The sequence below is a fragment of the Camelus dromedarius genome, chromosome 11 (assembly GCF_036321535.1).
Source record: "Camelus dromedarius isolate mCamDro1 chromosome 11, mCamDro1.pat, whole genome shotgun sequence".
NCBI classification, from domain to species: Eukaryota; Metazoa; Chordata; class Mammalia; order Artiodactyla; family Camelidae; genus Camelus; species Camelus dromedarius.
In genome coordinates, this window is record NC_087446.1 from 63,571,496 (window position 1) to 63,593,633 (window position 22,138).

Genomic DNA, 22,138 nt, shown 5'->3' on the forward strand with positions numbered 1-22,138 from the left:
TAGGTCTTCTGCTTGCGTTTTAATTGGGTTGGTCTTTTGAAATTGAGTTGTATGAACTGTTTGTATATTTAAGCCTTTGTGGGTCACATCTGTTTGGGTTTTTGTTGTTGTTGTTGTTGGGGGACGTAATTAGGTTTATTTATTTATTTATTTTTAGAGGAGGTACTGGGGATTGAACCCAGGACCTCATGTGTGTTAAGCATGTGCTCTACACTTGAGCTACACCCTCTCCCCCTGGGTCGCATTGTTTGCAAATATTTTCTCCCATTCCATAGGTTGTCTTTTCATTTTGTGGATGGTTTCCTTTGCTGTGCAAAAGCTTTTAAGTTTGATTAAATCCATTTGTTTGATCTAAGAAAATACTGCTACGATTTACTGTCTCAGAATGTTTTGCCTACGTTCTCTTTTAGGAGTTTTATGGTGTCATGTCAGATTTAAGTCTTCAATCCATTTTGAGTTTATTTTTGTATATGGGGTGAGGGAGTGTTCCAACTTCACTGATTTACATGTGACCGTCCAGCTTTCCCTACGCCACTTGCTGAAGAGACTGTCTTTTTTCCATTGCAGTATATGTTTTCTCAATATGAAACCAGAATTTGTGGACTTGGGAGAAAAATTAATCCCTGCTATGGTGAGACGTGCTTGCTTTTTAGATAACTTGTGGGGAAATTGGCTACAGCACACAGCATCTACTCCGTTTATGAAATCAGAGAGCTCCTCTCCACTTTGGATCTGGTAAAATCTGGACAGAGGAAAACTTCTATTAGCTTTTGGCTAAAATCTGAAGCTTGAACATGGGTTGAGAAAGAAGAAGGCTCCACAAGAAACCCTTTCTATCTTAAGATCTAGGTCTACAAGGGCTCCTTTGCTCGTGTGATACAGGGAAATGAGTTATTTAGATAAAGCAGCACATCTAGTCCTTTTATTCTCGACTGCTCTGTCATAGTTCCCCGGCCAGGCAGCAAGGAATGGTGCAGATCTCCGCTGTGACACCGGGAGTGACTTTTTCCCCTGGGGAGGCCTGGGGGAGGGCAGGAGGATGCTGGCAGGGGCTGAGATACGGCCGTGGGTGGGGAGGACGCACTTGTCCCCACCTCCTTGGGTCTGCTGGGAGGAGCCACCACTCTGATCTACTGAGCTGCAGGTGCTCTCCTGGCAAGAGAGACCTTGAGGTTGATTTATCCGAATTCTCATTCCCTTCTTCCCATGGGAGCAGAGAAATCCCCAGCAGGACAGAAAAGAAGGGTCGTATCACTCCGGCAACTGGGAGAGCTTTTTGACCTGGGCTTTGCATTCGTGACGGGCTCAGTTGTAGACTGCTGTTACTGCTAAACAAGGTCGCCGTGTCTTTGTATCTACTGGCTATATTCAAAGTTTGGGTTGGTTGAAAAAATACCTAAAATATAAGAACATTTTAGTAGCTCTGTTCTGGCATTTCTTCATTTCCTAATATACCCACAGTCTGAAAAATGGGAGAAGACTAGTCCTCTGTCACCTGCGGGGTGGCCTTGCCTGCCACACGCAGGTTGTAGACAGAAAGTGCAATCAGTTGTGACAATTGTAGAACGTTAACTTCTTGTTCTGTATGTTCTGAACCACTTTGAAAATTGCATTTCCTTTTTCAAGAAAGGCACTAAAAACAATGGAAAAACGTATTCATATCACAAAAACTTGTGACCTCACTCCTCACCCAAGCAGCGCCAGTCCTGCTTGGCTCCTGAGGCAGCCCCAGAGAGCTGACCCCCAGAGAGCTGTCACGGGTTGACCTTTCTGGGAGATCCCCGGAAAAGCCCACTCGCAGGGCCTGTCCTCATTTGGTCAGTGAGGAGAGCCCTATCCTCAGGGCACTGGTCAGTCAGCGACATTCGTGCTCAGGGCTGCACACCCCTCACTTCCGGGGGAACTGAGGCTGCGCGTGAGCAGAAGGGAGGGTTAAGGCAGAGCTGGAAGCTGCTCCAGCCCACGGAACAGCCCCTCGGAAGGGCTGGGACACGTAATGGTCAGAGGCATGTAAGGAAATCGCTCTTCAATTATTAGCTGACTCCTAAGCTAGCCAAGTGGCCTCACATGGCACAGAATACAGACTTTATAGAATTACTTCTGGAAAGTCACAAACAAACAAACAGCAGCAGCAGCAGCAACAAACGGCAACACTAATCCTTGAGGGGATGACACCCTGAGTTCCAGGGCTGCTGTGTATATTATTTAAAATGTCGAGTTTAACAAAATATTGTGAGACATGCAAAAAAAAGGCCCATATGCAGGGAAAAAAAAGTGATCAAAGGGTGTTCCCCCAGGAAGGCCAAACGTTGGAATTTCTAGACAGAGAGCACTCCCTTACAATCCTTTTTCCCCCCTGTAAGTTGGTGGTGATGTCCCATCTTTCACTCCTCATTTTAATACTTTGATTCTATCTTGTTCAATCTAGCTAGAAGTCTGTCGATTTTGTGGACCTTTTCAAAGACAACTTTTTGTCGTGATCTTCTCAATCGTTTTTTTCACTCTCTATTTCATTTATTTCCAGTTAATGTCTATGATTTCCTTCATGATACATTGAATCTCTCATCATTATAAGAGCCTTCTTTATCTCTAGTATTAACTTGCGTCTTAAACCCTTTTGTCTGATGTTAGTACAGCCATCCAACAACAGAGCCTCAAAACACAGGAGACAAATCCAGACAGAACTGAAGGGAGAAACAGCCAATCAGCAGTGACAGCTGGAGGCTCTGACACTCTGCTCTCATTACTGGAAGATCAACAAGAAAACAGGAGAGAGGCCAGAGCAACACTGTAAACTGACAAGACCTAACAGACGCCTGCAGACTGCGTCCCCCAGCAGCAGAACACATTCTTCTCAAGTGCACATGAAACAGCCTCCAGAACAGACCACATAGTAAGCCAGAAATAAGGTTCAATCAATTTAAAAGGATTGAAATTATACAAAGTGTCTTCTCTGACCACAATGGAATTAAATAAATCTATAACAGAAGGAAATTTGGGAAATTTACAAATATGTGGAAATTAAACAATATGTTCCTAAATAACCAATGCACCAAAGAAGGGAATTTATAGATGTAAACATCTGTACATTGAACTTCATCAAAATGAAAACCTTTTGTGCTTCTAGGGGCACCATCAATGAAGTGAAAAGACAACCTATATAATAGGAGGAAACATTTGCAAACCATTATCTGATAAGAGACTTGTATCCCAGATTTATAAAGAAGTCTTATAACTGAACAACAGTGGGGAGGGTACAGCTCAGTGACAGAGCGCGTGCTTAGCATGCACGAGGTCCTGGGTTCAATCCCCAGTACTGCCATTAAAAACATAAATAAACCTAATCCCCTCCCAATAAAAAGCCATTAAGAACAAGAATAGCAATTTAAAAAGCAATTAAAAACAAATGTAATAAATAACTGAACAATAAAAAGCCAAATAACCCAATTGAAAAAATGGGAAAAAGATTTAAAGACATTTCTTCAAAGAAGATAAACAAATGGTTAATAACACACGAAACATCGTTAGTCACTAGGGAAATGAAAATCAAAACCATGAGATATCACTTCACACCCACTAGGATGACTGAAATAAAAAAAGAGAATACTGAGATGGATGTGGAGAAATTAGAACTATCATTCATTGGTGCAGCTAATTTGGAAAACTGGCGATCGGTCAAAATATTAATCTACCACACCAACAATTCCATTCCCATGTATATGCCCAAGAGAACTGAAAACACATCTCCACTCAAAAATTTGTGCATGAACGTTTATGGTAGGGTTATTCACAGTAGTCCCAAAGTAAGCAACCCAAATCCCCTGAAACTGATGAATGGATAAATAAAATATGATACATCCATACAGTGGAGCATTATGTGCCAATAAAAAGGATATAAATACTGATACATCTACAATGTGGATGAACCTGGAAAACGTCAGGCTACGTGGAAGAAGTCAGGCCCAGAAGACCACATATTGCATGACTCTATTCATATGAAATGTCCAGGAGAGGCAAATCCATGGACGAGACACTAGGGGGAGGGACGAATGGGAAGTGACTGCTAAGGGGTAAGGAGTTACTTTTTGAAGTGATAAAATTGTTCTAAAATTAGATAGTGGTGACAGTTACACAGTCCTGTGAGTATTCTAAAACCCACTGAACTGCGTAATTTACCTGAGTGGATTATAAGGGAAGGGTGTAGCTCAGTGGTAGTGTGTGCTCAGCATGCACGAAGTTCTGGGTTCTATCCCCAGTACCTCCTCTTAAAATAAATAAATAAACCTAATTACTACCCCCCCCAAAACCCTAAAAAATGAGAGGATTTTAGGGTACATAGATTATACTCATAAAGCTGTAAAAAATAATAAAAATGCAACCAAGTTCCTCTTTGCCGCTCCATATTAAAAAGGAAATAAAAGGAATGATTTCTACCCTTGGATCAGTGGTTCTCAACTGGGGGTGATCTTGTCCCCCGAGGGACGTCTGGATACTGCTGATTGTCCTGCAAGGCAAGAACAGCCCCCGTAACAAAGGATGATCTGGCTCCAAACGTCAGTCACACCGAGACGGGGCGCTCCTGCACAGATGAGGCTCCGGCAGGACAGAGCAGGGCGCGCGCTGCCTCCCGTCTCCCCCACAGCTGCTGAGGTCCTTTGGTGCGACGGCATCCCCTAGGTCGAGGGCCGTTATTAGAAACCATCCCAAGAAACTCACTTCTAAGGCAAGGGTAAGGACGTGAAGCACAGTCATCTCTCTAGGGGTGTCCTTGGGGGAACCTTCTGTCTGGTCTTGGCTCCGAGAATGGTTGTCCTGCCCTGAGCAGCCTGTCTCTGCTTTGTCGCACGGACACTGTGAACTCTGGGACTGACCGCACTCTCCTTTTTGGGTTCGCTGTTGAGCCAAGCTTGTAGCCCACCCTTAGGAAGGGCGTAGGCCTTATATTTTGCCTTTTTAAGTTTTATTTCTGGTTCCATTTTATATCCCTAATTTCTTTTTCCTTTTTTAACATTTATTTTCTTTCTCTTTATTTCCTCTGTTCCTACTTTTAATTTTTACCATCTTTTTGTTTTGTCTCGTTGACATGTCTTGGGTTAGCTATTTACGCTGTTCAGCGAAAAACAAGGCACGACTTCGACACGTGTAAACGGCGAGTCTCTCAGCGCTGGGAGGGGAGTGGGAGGCAGGAGAGGCCGTTTATCAGGCAGAGTTGGGGGGGGTGTGATGGAGGCAGTGAGGGAGCCCAGTGACCTCCCCATGGGGTGCCCTGGTTCCTGCTCCAGAAGCCCGGCTGGGGGTGCGGGGGGCAGGGGGTGATGGAGTCGGGGGACCCTCAGGGGAGGCCGGCTGTTCCTGGGCTGCTGTGTAGGACACTGTGGCCTCTTGGTGTTGGAAGGAGCTGGGCTTTCAGAGGGTAAGTCACAGACATGGGGACAGAGCTGGTAGGAGAGGGGCCCCCAAGATGGGCAGGACTGGGTGGTGTATCAGGGTGTCCTGGACCGGGAGCCAGGAATTTGGCTTCTTGGTTTGAAGTCCCGGCTCCACCCTTGTTGGCCAAGGGGCTTTGCAGCCACGTGGCTCCTTAGTTTTCCTGCCACTGAAACACGGTGGTCACCCCTGCGGGGCCTGTCTCTAGGGCTGATGTGAGGCCCAAATGAGATGATGAAAGGAAATTGCTGAAGTGCTCTATTCATTGCTAGGCTGAAAACTTTTTCTTTTCTTCTTTTTTTTTTTTAATGTTGAGGGATGAAAATAATGGAGGCGTTACTGTGGCTGTGATCACCGCTGCACTTGGGGAGACGTGTCATTGGGAGGTCATTACTGTCGCGGGCGCGCTGGGGGTTCCAGCTCCACGGAGCAGGCCTGGGGCGAGACCTGGCTTACCCTGGGGAGCTAGGACTTACTCAGCAACTCTGGGGAGAAAGTTTCTGTTAGTCATTAAGTTGCGTGTGGATGTCTGCAAGAGAGTGCCGAGACTTTCAGAGCCGACAGGATCTCAGGGGCTTGGAGAGGCCGGCCTCCTGCCCAAGCTCTCTCTCAGGAGCTCTGGGCGCCCCGAGAGCTGCGCCCTGTGTTCTCCACGGAGGGAGCTCGGCCCGTGAGAGTCAAAAAGGGCTGGGGTTCGGGTACACGGATTTCCTAGCCTCACGTGGTTTTTGTTGTTGTTGTTGTTGTTGTTGTTGTTGTTGTTGTTGTTGTCATGATCTCTAGGGTGTAAGCTGCTACAATTCTAGTTTCCCGGGTCTAATCCTGACGTTTTCAGCTACAACATGGGACCAGCTTCATCTTTGGGGTTGGCTGATAGCCACGAGTCCCCTTTCTCTCATTTTCATGTTATTCTTCAGTTCGTTTTCCCTCTCCTTGGCTCTCCACAGGTTCCCCCATCAACACACACCCCAGATACTGCAGCCAACCAACTTGTTTTCACCTGAGTAAAAATATTCTTCCGAGGAAGATCGCAGGACGTGACCAAGGAAGACAGCTCCTTGCCCTCGAGGCTGGGTGGGGAGGGCCTCCTAAACCTTCTCTCCACTCAAAGTAGTAACTTTCAAGGTACTTTTCCTTCAATCCTATACTTTCTTCGATCTTGGTATCCTTTGGGTAATTTTTTTTTGGCTTTGAAATCTTGCTGTCTTCCCAGACCAGGGTGGACACGGGCTGGTGAGCTCACCTCCTCTGTCTCCCCCGAGCCACGTGAAGTGACGCAACGCTGACCTTCGTTACACCCCAGACGTCGTGCTGGGCGCTCCTCCTACACTGTGTTACTTAATTCCTACAACAACCCGATGAGGCAGGAATTATCTTCGTTTTACAGGTGAGAAGACCAAGTGTCTGAGAGCTTAAACCACGTGCCCACAGTCACACGCTTGTCCGTGGTGAAGCCCGGAGGCTAGCCGGGGAAGGGGTCAATGGCAGACAGCTGAGGTAGAAGCGGCACTGGCCTTGGGGTCAGAGGCTTGGGTTCGCATCCTGGCTCGATCCTGACCAGCGGGATCTCGGCAAGTCACACCCATCGCATCCCTTGGCCTCAGCCTTCTCATCTGCAAAGAGCTAATTAATTGGCTCACTAACTAGGTGGAGGATGAGAATTAGCCGCAGTGATCACCTAGCCTAGGGCTGGACTCAGTATATGCTCCGGCCACGTCTGCGTCACAGGGCTGCGCACGTGTGGCAGGCAGCCCCGCAGCCGGCCCCCAGCCACACTGCCTCCTGATGCTCTGGCCCTCGTGCAATGCTCCCCTTGAGTAAATGGATACGTCACTTCTGTCATGTGGGGCTTACACATGACAGGTGCCTTCCCTCTGTGTAAATGAGGGGGAGAGAGAGCCTTTTTTAAACCTGGACCTTCTGGGGCTAGAATTAGGGACTCGCTTCTAACCGATTGTGCAGGGCCGATCCACGTAGAGGCCCAGACAGTGAGTTCTGCTGCTGCGCGGGGGCATGGAGAAGGCTTCTTGGTTGAGGCAGGTCCTTTTTTGTGTCCCTGGGCTTCTTGTCCTGGGGGCAGCAGGGGGTGTGTGGCTTGAGCTCTGACTATTAATAGGATGCCTGACCGTCTAGCGGCTTCTTGTGTCCCTCCAAGTCTCACACACTGGCCTTTTTGGCAGTAGGTCCCTGACACTACAGCCACTGAAGCACCCTCCGTCCCTCAGGGCCCCAGCTGTGGAACCTTGCCCCACCCACGGCCCCTTTCTTCCTTTAAGCTCATCTCGGACTCGGACCTCAAGGCTCTGCAAAGGGGTAGGTGCTGATCTGAGAACTTCCTGGTACTGGTGGGGATTACCCTGGGGTTTTCTTGGCTACCCTTCCCACTGTAGAATGGTCCCTGCACACACACGTATGTAACACACAGGCGCACATGCACACACATGCAGGCACACACGTGTGTGTGCAGAGCTGCAGTAGGACAGAGGCCTAGGGGCGGCACTGGACGAGGAGCCTGGAGACGGGCTCTGACCTTTGGTGACTGTGGAACAGCACATCTCCCTTCCATCTCTGTTTCCTCTTTTGTAACATGAAGGAATTAGAGCTGGTATTTCCAAGGCATCTTTTTCTGTGATTTAGATGAAGACATGTTACAGGGACACTCAGGGTGGGTATTGGGTTTGGAGGCTGGGAGGGGGGTTTATACTGTTCAGTTACACTGGCCCTGGGGACAGACAGACTGAGTTCTGGCTCTGCTGCTGTCGGTCTGTGTGACTTTGGACAAGACACTTCACCTCTCCCGTTTCATCAGTAGGGTGGGGTTAATTAAACCTCATTGTGTCAGGATCAGGTGAAGTGATTTACGCCACAGAGCCGTGCATGTGAGTGACGCGTGTTATTACTGGGCTCAGCTCCGCCTTAAAGTCACTGAGCGATCTTGGGGAAACCGAATGAGATTTTCTAGACCTCAGTTTCCTCCTCTGTAGACTGGAGTTTGGACAAGTAGAAGATCTTCAAGGCCCCTTCCTTTTACCATCTTCTCACCCAGAGCTCAAATAGAGGGGACGACATTGAAAGTGGCTATTTGGAGACTCACCACACGGGGGCGATGAGATCCTATTTTGAACAAACCCAGAACTAACACTGCTCTTCAGGAAAAAGGTCTGCTTTTTTCGGATCCATTTCCCAAACTTTCTTCCACCTACTTCTTGTTTTTCATTTATATTTTTAAAGTGGAAATTGCAGAAGTGCTCAACACTGTACATCTGGAAACAACCTAAGTGCTACTCACAGCTTCTTCCTGCCCTGTGCAGTGTGATTACACTCACAGCTTTTCTATGACGTATATGTTTGACAGATGTGTGCTGACAATTGGAAACATTCACTACTGACCCAACCGCAAAATTAAACTGTGGATAAAGACATTTCCAAAGGCATAAGTAGGCATAATTGGTTGAAAATAAATCAGATATTTAAAAACACCAAAATATGTTAAAACAAGTTCCATCTTTTTCTTTAAATGTTTCATGTATGATTTTTCCTATTGTGTGATCAATGGATCAAACACATATTAACCAAAAACACAAAACGAAAAGAACGCAACGCACACGCCAAGCCCATCCCATCCAGAGCGTATTATTCCTGATACTTTGGTGTATGTCTAATGTTGTCTGCCTGTCTGTCCAGCCACCTGTTTATCTGAATGTATGTTTTATACTGAGAATTGTTTTCTACGTTGCTTTTATCCCTTAATAATACATTGTGAACATCTTCCCACATCAATTAACTTTTAAAAATAAACATTTTCTTTTAGAATAGTTTCAGATTTACAGAAAAACTGCGAAGATGACACACCGAGTTCTCATTCTCCCCACCTCCGGTTTTCTGTATTAGTCACACCTTAAAGTACATTTGATACGTTTGTCCCAGTTAGTGAACCAATACTGACACATTATTGTTACCTACAATCCACACTTACTCAGATTTCCTCAGTTTCCTCCTAATGACCTTTCTTCTCTTGCAGGACACTCGGCTCGTTTAGTTGTTACGTCTCCTTCGTTTCTCAGGTGCTCCTCGTTTTGGAGGACCTTGACGTGTGCGAGGAGTCCTGGTCAGATATTTCGTAGCCAGTTCCTGTCTTGGAATTTGCCTGCTGTGTTTTCTTATGATCAGACCAAAATTAGGGGGTTTTAGGAGGAAGACCACACAGGTGACGTGCCGTTCTCATCACGTCAGATCAAAGGCACGCACTGTCACCTGGTTTGCCACGGCTGATGTGCACTTTAATCCCCTGGTTGAGGAGGTGTTTGTCAGGCTGCTTCTCTGTCAAGTTACTCATTTTCCCCCTTCTTTCCAGAAAGTTATATGCAGAGCCCACAGTTAAGGAGTGGGGAGTTATGCTTCCTTTCCTTGAGAGTGGGCTGTCTACATAAGTTGTTTGAAATTTTTACTAAATAAACTTACTGCAATCTAAAAAAGAAAATAACCCAAATGAACAAGAGACTTCCTTGAATTAGGAGGGTCTCCGCAGAACTCTAAACAGGGGGTGAACCTGTGGCAAAGAAGGCTTCTTTCCAGCAGACTCACAGACACAGATGACAGACTAGTGGTTACGGGGAGGGGGAGGGGGAGGGGCAGGAGGGGAGTGGGGAGGGGCAACACAGGGGTAGGGGATTAAGAGGTACAAACTGTTGCGTATAGAATAAGCCACAAGGAATATTGCACAGCTCAGGGAATATAGCCAATATTTTATAATAACTATAAATAGAGTATAACTTTAAAAATTGTGAATCACTATATATACCTGTAACATAATATTGTATGTCAACTATAACTCAATAAAAAATAATTAAAAAGAGAAAGAAACTATGACACAAGTGCTTTGAGGATGCAAAAAGTGGGGTTCGCACAGGCCTTTGCTTAGACAGATTAAAAAGGTTAGGAAATATTTACATATCAGATACAAAATTTAAGTTAAATTCATACTTTTTCTGTATCTTGTCATCATAAAGTTGAGATAGGAGGGCTGCTTTTTCATCCCATAATGTGATCTGAAATTCTGCCAATTAAAAAAGAAAGGGAATGAAGGAGGTGCCAGTACAGCCTGTTACAAGATTTCATCCAACTACTGAGTGTAACAGACGATTTGTTTCCGGACTCCGTTTACTCATGGAGCCGCCCTCAGTCATAGCAAGAAGGACAGTTTACTGAATTAAATTAGAGCGAATTTCTGGATATAAGTGAGACACTTGACTCTCCTTGATGGTGTGGAAGGCTCCGAGCTTTAGGACCTATTTGGAAATTCTGAATGGTGATCTTGGACTCCGCAGGCTCTGTAGAAAGATAAACAGCCATCTTAGATGAAGGTCGCTTATTGTGGAAACCCTATTCCTAACGCTTTGTTTTTTATCCATAGGAAGCCTGTCTCTGCGTGTTTGTCATTTAATGTCACTCTGAATAGGCTCTGTCAGAGTCATTTCTTTCATGTGAGATTCTGAAATGTAGATACAAATCCATCCCGGAGGCTGTCCCCAGAGGAGACGAGGCAGGTGGCAGAGTGGGAACAGTGGTGTTAAGTTAAGCGAGTCAAACACTCGTTTATTTTGATTACTCCAGGCTGAGATTTTCCAGGGCTCCTTCAGAGATCCCTGCTAAAGGGCGCATGAACTGCGCATGTTGATAGGAAACCATGTGTCACCAAGGAGGACCATGGCTCTGGCTGGCCATACAAAAGACCTAGCAGGCTGCCTCGGTGCTGCGGGCTGCGGGACAGCCTTGGTATCGACAGTGTCCTTTTCCTGTTTGCTTTGCTAAACATGCATCCAGTTTTAAACCCCACTTATTCCTGGTATCTTCCTTCTCCATTTGCCTTTTCTTCCGACAAACACACAATGGCTTAACAACAGCCCAGCAGGCCCTGTGCTGACTGTGTGGTTCCTAAGATCAGCAGAGCCCGCTCTCCACCAGCAGGGGCTGCAGGAGAAGGGAGGGGAATGGGGGTTCACTTCGGCACTGTTGGCTTGGGGTGCGCCAGTGGTAACACTGATGCCAAGACAGAGGAGTGTGTGTTGGAGGCACCGAAGGAGCCTCCCTGGTCTTTCCCGGAAGGGATTCCATTCTCTTGTGATTCAAAGACACTAATGAGTGATTTAAAAATAGATAATAGTGGGGCGGGCAGAGCTCAGTGGTGGGAAGGGCGCTTAGCTTGCACGAGGTCTTGGGTTCATCTCCAGTCCCTCTATTAAAAAAGAAATGAGCTAGAATAGATTCCATAATACTAACAACAACAACAAAAATTATTGAAAACAGATAATAGTGGGAAAGGTGGTAAATGTCCTTTCCTCCCTTGGCCAGAGGCACGTCTCCTGCACTGCTGTCCTCTCTTCATCACAAAGAAAGCGAATCGAGGAGGAGTCACTCCAGCAGCCCCCCACTGCAGGCGGTTCTGCTCGTGGCCTGGGGGGCTCACCTGTGCAGTCCTGAGAGCAAGGGGGCTGGACCTAAGGGTCCATCCTGCCAGCTCCACTCAGCATCAGGTTAAAAGTCTTTCAGGTTAAAGCCCTTGAGAAATGGTGGGCAGTTCCTAGTCTTTGCCGTCTCCTCAAACTTAGTTACCTTGTAATACCCTGCCATCAAGTACTTCCACTCTGTAATTTCATGTCTGATGGGGTGATGCATTTCCAAGGAAGAATATTTCATCTTAAGTCAATTAGATTGTATTTGTAACCTTACGTTTCCAAGTGATGGACCAAAATGTCTGTTTTCGATCCTGAAAATGTTCATCCCATGCTTTGCACCGACAGGTAGACACTAGACAGGAAGCTAGAACACTCGATTTCTGAGCCCAGCTTCACTCAGGCCTTGCTGAGGGACCTGGGTACATCCCAGACCCCTCTGCATTGTGGTCTTTCTGTTGTCCTTGGGGTGCAGACTCCAGACCCCAGGCCGGACAGCAGGGAACTCAGAGAGGCTCAGTTACTTCAGTTACTACTTCCTTCTCCCAGGCAACACTCCCTTCCCCCTCCTTCAGCCCCCCTCCCCTTTTCCTTCCCCATCCTCTGCTTTGAGAATCAGGCTCTTGGGGGCACTGAGCTTCCCTCGTGTGCTGCTGGGAGGGGCATTCTGGCGGGCGTGGGGACCCATGTACAGGTACAAGCCCCATCTGCCTTCTCTCTGAAGCCTTTAATACTGCATCTTCTTTTTCCCTCTCTGGCTTTTGCTCTCACTCCAGCTCTTCTGCCTCATGCTGGATCCGTTTTTCTTCCAGTCTCCCCCTGCCAGTTTTATTTATTCTGTCTGTGCATCCCCTTTTCTGCCCATGTCCTCCACCAGTTTCTCAAAGGGAACTGTTCTGCCTGTCCCAGCTCATCGCCCCCAAAACCCAGAACTTGGGTGAGGGGGTGAACCATCCTGGTGTCTTGCAAGTTCCCAGCTTCCAGGAAGGTCTGCCACTGGCCTCTGTCCCTCCCCGCCCTTCACTTACCTTCTTTCCGCCCAGAGGGGTTTTCTGGGAGGGACTTGCTAGCCGCCCAGGGTGCTGGCCCGTCCCACTCCTGATCACTGGGATGTTCCTGTGGACCATTCCCGCCTTTCCTGCTGCCTCCGGAGCCTCCGTCTTTGCCCGAGCCCTCTGTCTGAGCCCTCTCCCGACTCCCTCTTCCAGCCTGACGTTGGGGACATGGCGGGTGGCAGTGGCACAGCAGTGACGGAGTTTGTTCTGCTAGGGTTCTCAGGTGCCGGTTGCCTTCGGGGCCCTCTGTTCTGGGGGGTACTCTGCGTCTATCTGTCACTCTGCTGGGCAACTTGCTGATCATCCTCCTCACGCTGGCGGACGCCGCCCTGCGCTCGCCCCTGTACCTCTTCCTTCGCCACTTCTCGGTGGTGGAGATCCTCTGCACCACGACCATCGTGCCCAGGGTGCCGGCCGGTCTCCTCTGCCCCTGCCCCACCATCCCGCCTGCCAGTGCTTCACCCAGCTGCGCTTCTTCGCCCTCTTTGGCGTCGCCGAGCGCTGCCTGCTCACGGCCATGGCCCGTGGCCGCTAAGCTGCCACCTGCCGGCCGCCGCGCTGCTCCACGCTGATGAGCCCGCGAGCGTGCGCCGGCGAGGCGGGCGCCTCCTACCTCATGGCACCGTCTCCGGCACCATTCACTCCTGCTGCATCTTCGCTTTGCCCTTCCACGGTGCCAACACGATCCAGCACTTCCTGTGTGACACCCTGCCCGTGCTGAGGCTGCCTAGCGCCAGCACCTTCTGGGGCGAAGTGGGCAGTCTTGTCGTCACCATAGCCTTTATCCTTGACGCCCTTCTCACTGACGGTAGCCTCCTATGCCTGTATCCTTGCCACCATCCTTGGCGTCGCGACATCCCAGGGACGTCGGAAAATCTTCTCTACCTGTTCCTCCCACCTATTTGTGGTCGTGCTCTTTTTTGGGACGGGGACAATTGCCTATACGAGGCCAGGGCAGGCTCCTCTCAGGACAGGGACCAGATTCTTGCCCTCTTCTACACGGTTGTCACTCCCATGTTCAACCCTTTCGTCTACACTCTGAGGAACAAGGAGGTCACAGTGGCAGTGAGGTGGCTCACGAAGAGATACCTTTGGAGCCCTTGACCCCTCAGGTTCTTGGAGATAAGGGTTTGATTCTTGGGGATTCTCAAGGAGGAGGGAGCAGCTGGGGGCTGCAGCCCTGGGGGTCTGGCCCACTCTGTGTGGTCTGTGTAGGGGCTTCCGGGGCCTGCCCAGCTCAAGGACCCTGGGCTCTGACATGCTGCTCAGAAATCAGCCTCTGGGGCCTGTTCTTACGGCCTTGACCTGACTTGTTTGCAGGTACAAAGCTGGAGAGACAGGCACTTGAAGGGCGATTGAGAAGGGAAGGTGCTGTGCCCGTCTTGTGTGATGACTGAGCAATTCCTGGTCTTTCCTGCGGCTTGGGGCGCCTTCCTGGGCCTAAGATTACTGGAGACATTGCTCTCCCTCCTTCTCCCAGAATCCTCACTGCAAACCTTTCTCTTTTGCATAAGTCACCCCTGATAGGACATGAGTGCCTTTGCTCCAGGTGGGAGGTCTGACCGGGGTAGGAACGGGGCAGGGAATAGGTGGTCTGGCTTTGGCCGTTCAGGTGCTGAGTCTTGCCCGGTGCTGCTTTAGTTCTGGAAGCATCTGTCTAGTCCCTTTTCTCCTGACTTACAGCTTCTCTCCTGGGATCCCTGAGATGCTGATATTCTCTCCTTAGCTTCTTTCTCACCTGCAGCCTGACTCGCTGGTCATCTTCTCATCTGGTCCTAGGGTAGAAATGCACCTTTATCTCTCGCCTCTGACTCTGATCAATCAGAAGGGCTGATCTGGCCCCTGGACTCCCAAGATGATGCTTTTGTTTCTTGCAAACTGTCCACTCTTTCTACTTGGAGCCACCTTCATTCGCCTGCCAGAAGAACCTAGCACCATTTTACTTTCCCTGGGAAGCCCATTCTTGCTTGTTCATAAACTCTCCCTTAGCAATAAGCTGCCTGAGGGAGAGGATAAGCAGGGAAATCACTCTAAAGGCACAATAAATGAGGGCCTTTAAAATCGCATTGATTTTCTTTTCCAGTTTACAAAAGTAACACTGTTAATTGCAGAGAATTTTGCATCCAGAAGAAATGAAAATAACTATTAACATTTTGGTGTTAATTATGTCTGGTTTCCCTCTATGTGTGTGTGTGCGTGTGCGTGTGCGTGTATGCAGATATATATACATATTTTTAAAAACTAAAAATGGGATGATATTGTCTAAATTGCTCATAACTTTTGTTTTCCACTTTATTAAACTATATTGTAACATTAATTAGGCTTCTAAAGCGTTATTTTAATATCCATATAGTATCCTACTATAGGAATGTACTAATTTTAAACAATCTTAACAGACTCACAGACATAGAAAACAAACGTATGGTTACTAAGGGGGAAAGGAATTGGGGGGGATAAAAAGGGAGTTGGGGATTCACAGATACCAACTACTATATACAAAACAGATAAACAACAAGGTCCTACTGTACAGCACAGGGAACTGTATTCAATATCTTCTAATAGCCTATAGTGAAAGAGAATATGAAAAGGAACATATACATATGTATAACTGAATCACTATGCTGTACACCAGAAACTAACACAACATTGTAAATTGACTATAGTTCAATAAAAAAAAAAACAAAACTAAAGACGAACCCCACAATCTTCTATTATTGGAATTACAATTTTTTGTTATAAATATTGCTGAGACAGATATCATTGCGCTCATATCTTTGTATGTTTCTGCTTTTCTGAGCACCATCCTCTAGGAATGGAATTGTTGAGTGAAAACATATGCACAGTTTTAGAGCTTTTGAAACATATTACCAAACTGTCCTCCAAAAGAGTTTTTATAGCTTTACAGTCCAATTGAGGGCAGTCCCATTTGCAGGGGAAGGAAATGGATGAAGAGTCAGGAAGGAGTTAGGGTTAGGGAGCACAGGGAAGAGCAGGACGGGGGAGATATGGGATATTTAATATTCTTGTAGTGCAGAAAAGACCTTACAAGGAGGACATGATCTCATCTACCCTCAGTCCACCAAGGACTGTGTGAGACATACTTGGACTGAGAGTGCAACATGAGGCATCAAAGTTAGACTCAGGCAATGACTTCCTATAGAGTTGGTATCTGAACAAGACAGGGGGAGAGGCTTTTTCCTCATTGTTGTGAGCTGAGGGCGGAGGCAGGAGGAAGACATGAAATTCGACTGGCTCGTCCCTAAGTGGTTTTGTGCTTCTCTCACCTGAGATGGTGACCATCAGTTCTGGAGGCTGAGGCTTCCTATTTACAGGGTCCCCAGACAGAATTGCCAGGAAAATACTGGGTGTTCAGTTAAATTTGAATTTCTGATAAACTACAAGTAATTATTTGGTATAAGTGTGTCCCATGAAATATTTGGGCAGAAGGATTTTGCACTGCTTTATCTTTCTGGGGAAAGAAATGTTTGAAACACAGGTACATTAAAAATTATTCATTATTCATGAGAAAATAAAATTTAACTATATGTCTTGTATTTTTATTTGCTAAATCTGGCAACTGTATCCCCAGGTGCTATTCAAGCAGGGCTGGAACTACAGTTGGATGTGAGGATCTAAGCCGAAAGCTCTGATCACCTCCATTCAGGAAGAAGGAAACTACTTGGGAAATAGAGTAATTTCCCCTGATATGAGTCCTTTGTTGGACCAGAGACTCACTCTTGTTACTTGTGTGAATGTTGGCCATCCTATAAGTGCAAAAGTGGATATGGGAGGCTAGGGATGGAGGAGTCCGTGTCTATCCTTGGGAATAAGGGGCATTAAAGAGTGGAATAGTGTCCCTTATTGTATTGGAAATTCTAGGAGTGGAGAATATGGAGCTGCCTAAGAAAGGCTGACCAGAGGACTGGATACAGATGGCACTATGACAGTGGTTTAGAGCACGGCTGTGGTGCTAGGGGGCTCCAAGATCGAATCCTTGGAGGTTTCTTAACATTTTTCCTATCTTGGGAGTTTCTTACCATTTTTATGCCTGAATTTCCCAATCTGTAGAACAGCATTTACAATAGTTTCTATGCTTCACAGAATAGTTGTGAAAATTTAATGTAGAACCTCTCCAGGCATTCTTTATTGCAGTCACTTAACATTATCGGAAATCAACTTGTTAACGGTTTCTCATCTCTCACTACATGTCCCGTAAAGGCAGGGTTGCTGCTTGTCTTGTTTACCAGTGTTTTCCTAGTGCCTGACACATAGTAGATGTTAAAGAAATATTTGTCGGATAGATTAAAAAAAAAACTGCTTGGCAGTGCATGGCAAGTAGTGAAGCGTTAGTTACTTTTGATTAATAGCAGGAGTGCTACTGCTATCATTTGCGTTTCTATGAACTTCAGTGACAACTTTCATTGAGGTTTTTAGATGTCTTAAACATTTCGGGGAAGCGTAGGCCTGATGCCGTTGGCGTAGACGCCTCTTCCCGGGACCCGGACCCGCGGCGGCCGGGTGAGCAGCTGAGCGGGAGGGCCCGCGCGCGGGGTGGGGGCGGGAGGCCGGCCTCGGGGCGGGTGGAGGGGGTGCTGGGCCGCGCGGGGTCGGGGGCGGGGGTCCGGCCTCGGGGCGCATGGGCCTCGGGGCGCACGGGCCGCGGCCGCGGGCGCCGGCGCGGAGGCTCCGGGTGGGGCGGGGTGAGCGCAGAGCCCGGGGGCCGGGGGTGCGCGCCCCGCGCCCTCCCGTCTTCGTGCCGCCGCCGCTTCCTCGCAGGCTCGCCCGGAACGCGCGGGTCGCGACCCTCGGCGGCGGCGGCGGCGGCGGCGTCAGGGCTGCGGGGCCGCCGAGCCCGGCCTCCTCCGCGCGTCCCCAGCGCTTTAAACGGCACATCTTCTGCGAGCGGGAAGCGTCGTCCGGACAAGAAAGCGTCGCCGCTGTTAAGGCCTCCTGCGGGCCTCGGAGGTAAGCACGGACGTGGTTGGGGTTTCGGTGGTGAGAAGAAAGCCCCGCGACTCTCGACGGGCCCGGTCGCCGCGGGCGGACGAGGGTTGGTCCCACTGTCCCCGCGCCTTCCCTCGCCCGCAGCCGCGCTGTTGGGGGTGGACTCGCCTTGGGACTTGTGTACCGCCCGTGTGAGTGGGCCGAGGATTAACTTGACGAAAACATTGGGACCTTTTCCGCTAAAGGATTCTCCCAAAGTTGCAGGAAAGCCGAAAATGTGTTATGTCAGGGAGAAGCTGTGTGTAGACTTTTCAAAGAGAGGGGATTCGGAAATGCGGAAATCCTGGTGCAGGCTGAGTGCAGGCAACTCAGCAGGGGGCATGTGGGCCCCTTCCTCTGGGCCTTGGGAGGAAGGGAAAGGGGTAGCAAGTGAACAGTTCTGGGAGGAGAAAAAGTGACTCCGCTGGTCGCAGAGCTAATAGGAATCCTGGAGGACCAGGCTTAGGGAACCATCTGGAACCAAGACACCCAGAGACGAGAGCCAAGTCAAGTTTTTACCACAGGGGTGGTCTGGCTAGGATGCTGCTGGCACGGCCACCATTGGTTCTTGGTGCTTCTTTGGCATGTGTGGTGCTGCCGCCTCTAGGTCCTGGGTGCCCCCACTGCCGTCACCAAGATGAACTGTAAACTTTACTCTCTGCATCACTTGCCCCTGATTTAAAGTCTGAGGCAAATACATCCACGGGGACTAGCTAAGGTCACAGGCCTGTGTCTTGGCTGCCCGAATTTAGGGAAAGCCAGTATTTTGGCCTTATTGGCTTCTGTAGAGGATGGGGGAGTTCTGTCTTCTCGCAAAGCTCTTAACTACCAAATAAAAGTAAATGTCAGAGAAAGAAATATTATATGATATCACTTGTATGTGGAATCTAAAAAAAATACAAATCAATTTATTTGCAGAAAGACTCATGGATGTAGAAAACAAACTTATGTTTACCAAAGGGGGAAGGGGAGGGGGAGGGGTAAATTAGGAGTGTGGGATTAACAGATAAACACCACTATATACAAAATTGATAAACAAGTTTTACTGTATAGCTCAGGGAGCTATATTCAATGTCTTGTGACAACTTATAATAATAATGGAAAAGAATCTGAAGCTGTACACCTGAAACTAACACAATATTGTAAATCAACTATAATTAAATTAAAAAGCCCACCAAACAAAAAACCCCCACCAAACCACAATATGTATGAAACATTTTTAATAAAACATTTGAATTAAAAAAAAAAAAAACCAAAGTGGAATCTCAGCGGAGGGGTCAGTGGGTTGGCTGGTGAGGAGAAGCTGCTTTTGTGGAGTTCATGCCCGGCCTCCTTTCCTGCCATTATGGCCGTTCTGTCCACAGGCCCATTAAGAACGAACTAGGTGTGATTTGTTGAGGAAGGAGGTAGACGCAACTTTCTTGTGTCTTCAGGACGTGTGCTTGGGCCCTGTCTGAATTCAGCACTTCTGCTTGTTGGTGAAGTGCTACTGGAAATTCCTAATTTTAGGCTGGATGGATCAGCTATGGTGACCAAAACAGTTCAATAGATTATCACCTGGTCTTCAGTGGTCAGGTGTTCAGTATGTACTGTTGCCTACAACGAGCCCAAGAACAGTTTCACAAAAGGATACTGATTATTTGCCCCAAAGGCCAAGGCGTGGCTCTCAAAACCTGGGTTTGGTTCCCAAACCTGTGATTTGCCTCTTGGACTTATCAGAGCTTCCAGCGCCATGATGCTGAGCATCCTCGGGTCTGCTGGGTGTTCAGGAGGTCCAGATGGCAGAACTGCAGCCTGGACCAGCTAGAGAGCCTTTTCTTGCTCTGACTTGTGAGACATCTGCTAGAGGGTTTGAAGCAGCACACCCAAATGGGCTGTATGTTGCTTCCCAAATCCAGAGACCCACAGGAGGTCGTTTTCTTACCCTAGGCAGCTTGTCCTTAACATTTGAGGAGCTGTCTTGACATTTCCGGAAAACCTTCACTGAGGTGCCAGGTCTTTGAATTTGATGGGGCTTATCTCCTACCCTCTGGTATGAACGTAAACCTAGCATACCTGCCGTGTGTTTCTCACCAGGTGCTGTCAGCTTAGCCTCATCAAAATAATGAACTGGTGTGGTTCCTAGAGGAAAATGAGGATGGTGTGGATTAAATGATGATGCACAGTTAGAGCTGGTGTGACTCTGAGGCAGGACAAGAAAGGCTAACTTCTGTCCCTGCACTGATTCTGGAGTGTTTTCTACTTACAAGATAGTGAAAAAATGCATTTTCTTACCCAGTATTTGCACATCTGGTCCAGGTGAGGAGAAGTGGCTTTCTGGTGGCCCAGGCTATCCTTCTCCTCCTCCTCTGTGCCACTAACCTCCTTCCACCTGTCGTTCTGTTTATTTTCATCAGCTCTTTGTTCTCATCTTTGTACTTTCTCTAAACTCACATTATCAGAGGGGAAATTAATAATGTAGAGAGTGAAAGTGCCGGCTGTAGAGTTGGAAACTCAAGTGTGTTATTTCCTAGCTGTGTTACCTAGGGAAAGTTGTTCAACATCTCTGTGCCTTGGTTTCCTCATCCTGTTGAGATTGATATAGTAACAGAACCTACTTAGAGGTGAACTTACTGTGAAGCTTGAATTCTGGGGACTCCAAACTTGTATGGGCTCCTTAAAAGGGCCAGGAATTGCTAGCAATTATGTTCCTATGGTCACATTTTAAAATGTAAATTGCCAAGTTTTCTTAAAAATTGCAAAGTGATCTATTTTAACTGAAGTCTTTTGTAGCTTCTGTCTTTCTCCTCTCTGACTTTCTCTGTCACATTTCCCCTTGTGATGGGTGATGTTGAAGTGACCATGGATACTTCTGGATCTAAGTCTAAGTTGAGTTGGCGATAGATTAAGTTTAAGTTTGATGGGATGGTAGCATCTGGGTTTGTGTGGTCACTTTTGTGCATAGTTAAGTCACTGCCAGCTGTCCTGATGCAGGAATGACTTCCAGGAACACACCTTCTACCCGCGGTGCCGTATCAGCCGCATTATGACACAAAGTTTAGCACTGGATGTTTAATATAGCAAAAATGTGTCTGATGGTGCCGGGCACTGAAAATATGTGGGAAGTGGAGGTGAAACTAGGCTGGAGATCTAGGGATTGACAAGTTAGTTTCTGGCAAAAAACCCTTCCAACCATCACATGTGTAAAGTTGTCAGTGGGATTTGATTTTCATCCTCTAAGTAAAAAATAAGTTCTCTCCTGTCAGAAATATCCTTGATGATGCAGGAACATATACACTTATAAACAAACCATTAATTTTACTCTTTTTTTAAAAAATGGGAATGGGGTATTTGATTAAACTTAAATACTTCATTTTAACTGAAATTTGGAAAGATGTTTTGAGTGTTTCAGTTAAAAAGTGAGAAATTAAAACCACCTTTAGAGTGCTGGGTTTCTGAGCTGAGCCACCTGTTCTCCTTGCCTGACCCTGAATAAACCTGTCTCTGCTCAAAAACAGAACAAAACCCAAAACAACTTTTATGGATTTGGATGTACATGAAGGTAACTGCTTTGGTCATCTTCAAATTTATTTTTAAAAGAACTAAGAGAAAATCTAGATGAAAATAATGAAATATGAAACAAAAGCAATAACAATGAGTGATGAAGTTATTCTTACATTCAGAAACAAATTATAATGGAAATTTCAAATTGTATTAAAAGCTGAAATTTATTAAGAGGAAGAGAGAGATTCTGCATGTCACTCAGGATGAGTCTTCAGATTCTAAACTGACCCCACATCCTTCGTGATCTGTACTGGGTGGAGGTGGGAGCACAGCTGTTACCCGGCTCCTTAGGTTTTCCGTGAGATGAAAGGATTTTTTTTATCCCACTCCCAGAAGGGAACAGGGGTGGAAACACTTCCTGCCTTTCTCTCTAGCCCCTCACTCACTTCTTCAGGGGACGAGGAGTGAACGGCCTGATGATGCTGTAGAAAGCACGCCCTAAGCCCTCTTTGGCTTTTGTCTCGGGCTGGCCTGCCTTAGGCTGCACACACTCTTCTCCTTCAGGTGGTGAGCTGGGGGCAGGCCCGCTGGGGTGACCAGCAATTTGTACAGAACCCCTGCCTGTAACTGGGGGTGGTGGTAAATGTGGGGAGTAGGAAGCTCATTTTGACCTTGGGTTCAAGCCGTCTCCCCCGGCTCAGCCTGCCTGGTAATAAAGCTGACCTTGTGCTCTCTAAC

At 47.4% G+C, this 22,138-nt stretch overlaps 1 long non-coding RNA gene and 1 pseudogene across 1 annotated transcript in view; both read left to right on the top strand.

Moving 5' to 3' along the window:
- Positions 1-13,102: 13,102 nt before the first annotated feature.
- Positions 13,103-14,038, top strand: LOC105105380 (olfactory receptor 10P22-like; annotated as a pseudogene).
- Positions 14,039-17,800: 3,762 nt separating this feature from the next.
- LOC135322408 (uncharacterized) overlaps positions 17,801-22,138 on the top strand; it is a 109,166-nt gene continuing 104,828 nt past the window's right edge. The window contains exon 1 of the long non-coding RNA XR_010382968.1: positions 17,801-17,899. This is a non-coding gene — a long non-coding RNA (uncharacterized LOC135322408). The remainder of the gene's footprint in view (positions 17,900-22,138) is intronic.